A 7,673-nucleotide genomic window follows, 5' to 3' on the forward strand; every position below is an offset into this window, starting at 1 on the left:
GGAGGAGGCACAAATAGGACTAGGCTAGATGCCGACATAGAAACAAACGTTGGAGCATACCCTTCAGGCACAAAGTTTGGTGTCATTCCCCACGGGGATCTGGCAGGCATGGTAGGCACAGACTGGCTAGTAGCAACAACAGGCACATACCTTGATACAATCTCAGAAATCACAGTCCTCTGAGGAGGAGGAGGACTTGCAAGAGGTGGAAATGGTTGATTCTGAGCAGCAATCACTGACTCCATCAAAGCGGTGAATCTGGAAATTTCATTCTTAAGCTCCTTGTTCTCTTGTTCAAGATACTTCATTCTTCTTTGGTGATTAGCTCGAGTGTAATAGGGATGAGTCAGCTTGTCTGATACACAAAAGAAGAACCATAAGACATCTGGATGAAGAAACCTTGTAAGACCCTAATTTTGACCCTAAGATCCCTCATGTCATCATATTATTGCATTTGCATCTTTCCTCAAGGATCATAGCATCTTGGCTCCTTAACCTTTGGGTGGGAACACTTGTGAGTTGGTTTGAGATCACCAAGCATGCTTGAATTGTACATTATTGCTTTTCTTATTTTGTTTACTAACCAAAAGCACAAAAATATGTCACTAACTTGTTTTGTTTTGAAGCTCAAGTAATCATGTGATCCAAGGCTCCTAGGAGGCCCCTATACTCATTGATGTGGCAAGATGAAGTTGAAAGCAAGCATGACAATCGTTCCAAAAGCTCTCATTCATCATATATGCCTCCCAAGTATCTCAATTTATCAATTTGATCAAAGCAAACCAAGGGGTTTGAGGATTGTTTCCCAAGGAAACCCTAATTCATCTGTTCATCAACTGTGCCTTGCCCATGAAGCAACCTCAACCCATGATCAAATACAATAAAGGGAAGTTCTTCCATTCATCATTTCATGCATATTTGAGCTTATTTGAGTGTCCTCAATCATCAATTCATCAATATTTGAGGCATGGACTTGAGAAGTTGATCAGTCAATTCGTCTGACTATTTTGAAGTACATTGAGACCTAACTTTTAATGTGTTTGTCAAATGGAGATTACCCCAAGAGAAAAAAGGTTCTTAGGAACCATATTAGCAACTTTCATTTCATTAAAAATTTATTTAAATCTTGGAAGGTCATCATCCATTTCAAAATATTATAGGTCATTTTGACTGAAACCCTAATTTTTGGTCAACTTTCCAAGGACCTAACTCATTTTTTTTTTATTTTGAGGTGGGATCAAGGGCATTGGAAATTTTAAGATGTATACTTCATTTGTTATGTTGAATAAAATTTCATAATCCTAAAAGAAATACATGTGATAATGCAAAATATTATAGGTCACTTTGGACCAAAGGCATTGAAATGTGAAAAAGTCCAACTTCAAGTGCCCATAACGTTCTCATCAAAAATCCAAATGATGAAAAATTTGAGTCCACATTGATTGTATTGAAAATATCTACAACTTTGATGTTGAAGATTTTGTCATTTGGAGATTTCATCATTGAAACAAAAAGGCTTGAAGTTGGCCCATCTTGGAAATTTTCACATACACACATTTTGCACCTTGAACTTTATGGCCAATTTTCACTAATTTCCCAATTCCAAATGAAGTTTTGCTCAACATAATAATTGATCCTCATGTCAAGACCTTTCCAACCATTACCCATAAGGCCATGTTCTATTTTTGGAAGAGTCATTTTCGAAGAGGAGAACATTTTGGTGCATTTTTGGAAACTACTTGAAAACTCATTGCATAAGCCAATTGCATCAATTTTGCACGTCCATTTCAACTTAATGTGATATCAGCATTCATTTGCAATAGGATTTGGGCCCTCCATGCGCCTGTACAGGCCCATGCATGGAGGCCCTCTTCATTCATGCACATGAAACTTTCATGCTTGCCTTTGCCAATTGCTATAAATAAGAGTGTCAGGCTTCATAATTGAGCAACCTGAAGGCGCCTGTTATGCTGCAAAACTACTTCCATAGCCATACCTAAAGGAATTCACTCTTTCATTTCAAAATTTCAGATCTGAATTTCAACCTCATTGGTTGATTTTCAGACTCAAAATTCCTTGACCTTGCTTCATCTTCATCTCTAGATCACACTGCAAGCAATAGCTAAGAGGATTTGTGCTCCATAGATCCACATTTCAGAGGTTGATACACAAACTTTTCTTCTTCGAAACTCACTGTTTGTAGCTTGTTTCTTGCATTTATTGGTTTGGCTGAAGTCCTCTCATCAGAGGCAATTAAACTGTTCTTTTAATTTTGAAATTCCGTTGAGTTCAAGATGAACACCATCATTTTCCACCTCTGATTTCTCTTCCCATGGAGATCTAGAGTGAAAATAAATGGTACAGGGGTGATATACATCACCCCAGCTTTCCATTGATGTATAAATCGCCTCATTTGGTTAGGATTTTTTGTCTCCAACTCTCGCCGGAATCTCTTGTCTCGTCGGAGAAGACGGTGGTGTACACCACCGTCCGTTTTCCAGAATGAACCACAACCCTTGGATCTGATCCCTAGATCTAATTTGGTCTCTTCATTTTTATGACTTTTTTAATGGTCGTGTGTATCTCATTGACCAAAGTGTTTGGTGCGCGCACATGTCTGGACCCTTGGATGTGCCAGCTCAATTAATGAGCCTGGATCCAACGCACCACATTATTTTGTATTTTCTAATTTCTGATTTAATTTCTTTCATCTCATTTTATTTCAAAAAATCATATCTCTCTCATTTTAATTCCAAAAAATATGAGACCAATGGCATTATTTCTCTATTAATTTCTAGTTTCTAAAACTGATTTTTAATCTTTTTTATTTTATCAATTGATATTTTTTATGAATTTTCTCTTTTCTGGTTATTTTTAATTCATTTTAAATAGTTTTCAATATCCAAAAAATACAAAAATATTTTCTTAACCTCTTTGAATGATGATGGATCTATGAAAAATATTCTCATCAATTTATTAATTGATTTGAGATTTTAATTCAATTAGGTTATTTTTTATGCATTTTTAATTGATTAAAAATAGTTTCTCGTTTCTAAAAATGCTGAAATTTTTTGTCAAACTTTGTTTGACCTTGTTGAACTTAGGATGATCCATTTGGACTTTTCAAAGTTGATTTGAAATGGATTTGAAGTTTGACCTTTAATTGTTTATTTTAATTCAAGTATTATTTTAATTTCCAAAAATACCAAAAATATTTTATTTGTTTCTTGACTTCTAAGTTTCATTTTGCTTCTGTTTACTGATGTTTGACCTTGATTCCATCTATCTTTGGTCAATGTATGTTGATTACTTCATTTGAATTTCCATTAATGTTCATTCTTATTCATCTCCTTCTTCATCTTTTTCTTTTTTTGATCAATGAGTTAAAGATTGGTGGTTAGCCTTAATGTATGAGAGGCTTAACCTTCCTTGATTCAAATCTAATTCATTTTGATCATAGATCAAGTGAATGGATTTGCATTAAGGATAGGTTGCTTCCTAATCATGCAAAGAACCTAAATTAATACAAGATCATTTCTCATCTTCTTTTGGCATGACAAGTTATAGGAGCTTGATTCACTAATCAAGATCCCTAACTTGTGTTTGTTGCCTATATTTTATTGACCGGCCTCAAATATTATGTTGATTTATGTGAACCAAATGAAAATGGATAAAAGGACTTAGACTTTAGGACATTCCCTATGCAAAAATGGAGTGAAAAGAACTTAATGTTGAAGATGAATTGGAAGGACCTAATCTCTAAACTCACTCTTGTCTATTCCTTCTTGACATTATAGAACCCTTTGATGTGTGTGTTCTTGTGCTAGGGATTCTAATTTGAGCCAAATTGAAGAACCATTGCCATGTGCATCTAAAGTGAGAGATACAAGAGCCATTGGAAGATTCCTAAAAGCTTACTTGATTGATTGATTGCTTGAGTATTTGCTCATTTGCTTGCTTATTCCAAAGGATGGGAGCTACTTGGATCATCACTATGATCTCAAGAAGGGGACTCCATTTGTGGTCTTATTTCTCTTCCTTCATCTTTGTATGTTTAGGACTTAGCCATTCTTCTTCTTCCCTCCACTCTAACCCAAGCCAAAACTTTTGTGCAAACATTAACATTTGTTTCCAAACATTAGAAACCTAAGCATTATGCTTTTGATTTTCAAAATTTCTTTTCATAGCACTTATTTTGAATTGAATCCTTAAGTCAACTTTGACCATATTTTGTAAATACTTTTCATTGGTAAATATAACTCATTCAAATGTTTTGTGGTTTCAATGGCCACTTCTTATCAAACTTTTCATAACCACTAGCTATTAGGTTTGAGTTATCCTTGAGGTTGATATAATCCTCACCTATATCCTTAGTGATGGACAATGAGTCTTCCATGCTTATTATAGGGTTAACCCCTCACTAGCATGTTGAAGCTATCCTCAAATGGTGGATTTGTGGTTTTAGGTTGAGTTTTCTCCCTTAGATAACAAAAGATCTTAAGGCTTTTGGACCAATAAATTCACCAACTTGTTTTGAGATTTTTATCCCGAACTACGAGGTTTTGATCCTAATCTTTTTTAAGATGGTACGTAGGCAGTGGGTTTATCCATTCAAACACAAAAGTTGTAAATAATTTATACATTCTTATCTCATCCCCCCAATCATGTTTGTACAAATAATTTTCACAAATACCAACCTACCTTACAACAATTGTGAAAAGGGCTCCCTAGGAGTACCTAGGATGTTTTGGGTGCTTAAAATTTTCCCATTGCATAACCAACCCCCTTACCCCGATCTCTGACATTTTTATTAGTTTTTGATTTGATAAAACTTCTCGGTTTTTGTTCGCTTTCTAACCTTTCCTTTGGATAAATAGAAGTGCGGTGGCGACTCGAATTGTATGATTTACTTTTGATTTAGTCAATAAATCTAAAGGTAACGAATACCCCACTACAAACCTGTTATGCAAATGATGCATGAAATGCAAGGTTTTTTATTGTTTTTTATTTTAAGGAACATACGGAGTCTCATTTGCAATTATTTTTTCAATTAATAATAGTAATCAATAATAATAACAATTCAATTGAGCACTCATCCATCTTCTCATAAACATCGGGACCTTCATACGGCTCTGAGTGATAAATGGTTTCCTCGACACAGGGCAAAGTATGCACAATGGGAAGAGGCACATACAGGATCGGGCTAGATGTCGACATAGAAAGAAACGTTAGAGAATACCCTTCAGGCACAAAGTTAGGTGTCATTCCCCACAGGAATTCGGTAGGCATGGTAAGCACAGGCTGACTAGTAGCAACAACAGGCACAAACATTGATACAATCTCAGAAATCACAGTCCTCTGAGGATGAGGAGTTGCAAGAGGCGGTGATGGTTGATCTGAGCAACAATCACAAACTCCATCAAAGCAGTGAGTATGGAAGTTTCATCCTTATGCTCTCTATTCTCTTGTTCAAGATTCTCCATTCTTCTCTGTCGATTAACTCGAGTGTTATAGTGATGAGTCAGCTTGTCTGATACACAAAAGAAGAACCATAACACATCTGGCTGAAGAAACTTGTTATGCAAATGATGCATGAAATGCAAGGTTTTTGATTGTTTTTGATTTCAAGGAACGTACGAAGTCTCATTGCAATTATTTTTTCAATTAATAATAGTAATCAATAATAATAACAATTCAATTGACCATAAAATCTTTTTTTATTCATAAAATTTGGAAGGATTACGCTGAGTACGATTTCAGAAAACAAAATATAAATAAAATAGAAAAGGAAACTATCATCCTAAGGATTCCTAGGAATTGTATCAGGTGAGCTGGCCAAGGGAGTATACTTCTTTCAGATGCGCCGAATCTCTGACTCAAAAGTTGTCTGCATTTGAGCCTTCTCGAGGACGAGCCGATCAAAAATCTTCTTCCAAGCTCCAGAAGGCCGAGGTATACTAGAGGAAAATAAATCCCATGGCTCTCTCTGTCTCTTCACTACACGCTCTTCCAGAACCTCAGTGAGTTCATCCTTGTCCTTCAACTCAAGTTGCAACTCTACATGCTTTCGGTTCAAAGCATGGAACCGCTCTTCCCACAAGTCTCTTTCCTGCTTCATCTGGGAAAGTGCATCTTCTAACTCCTCTACATCTTAGTTAGGGAGAGTTAATCGCTCAACCATAACCATAACTATAGGTCTCTCCTAAGCGTATGGAATCTTGAGCTCTAAAACTCTCTTCTTCACCTAAATAATGTAAGCTTCCAAAGCTACACAGTTGCATGGACCTAGCTCGGATCATCCTTTCCTATGCACATTGTGCCAAGCACGCACCATTATACTTCATATATTAGGTATCTTTACCCTCTTGATAGAATAGACCCTCTAACTAAATATTATTAGGTTTATCTCTTTAGGGGAACCCAAGCTGACAACGGGCCAAAGCAGGGTTGTAGTTGATTCCTCCTTGTGTACCAGTGAGAGGCACATTAGAGAACTCGCCACAACTGTCAATAATATCCAAGCCATCCAATGCAGTATCATACCAAACAATATCATCATTAGTGAGAGCCATAAGTCTCTAGGACCATCGTAGACATTGTCGGTTCTCCAAGAAATCGGGATTTTGAGGCAAGTGTGAAATAAACCACTTGTACATAAGAGGAATACAACACACAATGGTCCCACCACCCTTAGAATTCCTCAAATGCAAAGAGAAATACATGTCACTCAACAAAGTCGGAACATCAACGAAACTGTCAATGTTAGGGAACAAAGCTAGACCGCAACTGAGCAATACAAAGATGCCTTCAAAAGCGTCCATGCTACCATCTTGACCAAAAGAAATATCTCTACCAATGAGAAACTCAGAAGTCAACCCTAGAATATTCTAATGGCGTTAACATCAACGAAACTGTCAATGTTAGGGAACAAAGCTAGACCATAGTTGAGCAATACAAAGATGACTTCAAAAGCGTCCATGCTACCGGCTTGAGCAAAAGCAGTAGCTCTACCAATGAGAAACTCGGAAGTCAACCCTAGAATTCCTCCTTTCTTCACCAAGTTGGCTTTAATATATGATTTCTTCAAATGAAGAGCTTCGACTATGACTTGAGATCTCGATATCTCCTCCAATCCATTGAAAGGTACCTTGTTAGACACAGGCTTACCCAAGATATGGGCATACTCTTCCAACATAGGCATGAGATGATAATTCGGAAAAGTGAAGCACCAACAGATAGGATCATAAAACTGCACCAAGACACTCAAAAGTCCTTCAACCACATCAGTAGATAATATGGATAAAAGCTTCCTATGACGTTGCTTAAAATCCAAGGGATCTAAAACAAAGGTGTAAGACCCCAATTTTGACACTAAGATCCCTCATGCTATCTCATCATATGCATTGACATTTGGATCACACCTTGACATCCTCCTTACCTCTCATTCATTGGGTTTGCATTGTGAGAGATCACTAAGCACATTTTATTGTATCATACTTCATTTTTCTTTGTTTACTAACCAAAATACCAAAAATATGTCAATGTATAGTTTGTTGCTTTTATAGGTAGTGTGTATGCTCACCTATGTTTTATCAAGCTCATATCTAGGGTTTAAGACCCTCAAGCAAGGAGTGAAATCAATAAATGGTTCACATTGGATATAAGCATCATAT

This window comes from Lathyrus oleraceus, chromosome 1, assembly GCF_024323335.1.
Source record: "Lathyrus oleraceus cultivar Zhongwan6 chromosome 1, CAAS_Psat_ZW6_1.0, whole genome shotgun sequence".
In the NCBI taxonomy this organism is placed as follows: domain Eukaryota; kingdom Viridiplantae; phylum Streptophyta; class Magnoliopsida; order Fabales; family Fabaceae; genus Lathyrus; species Lathyrus oleraceus.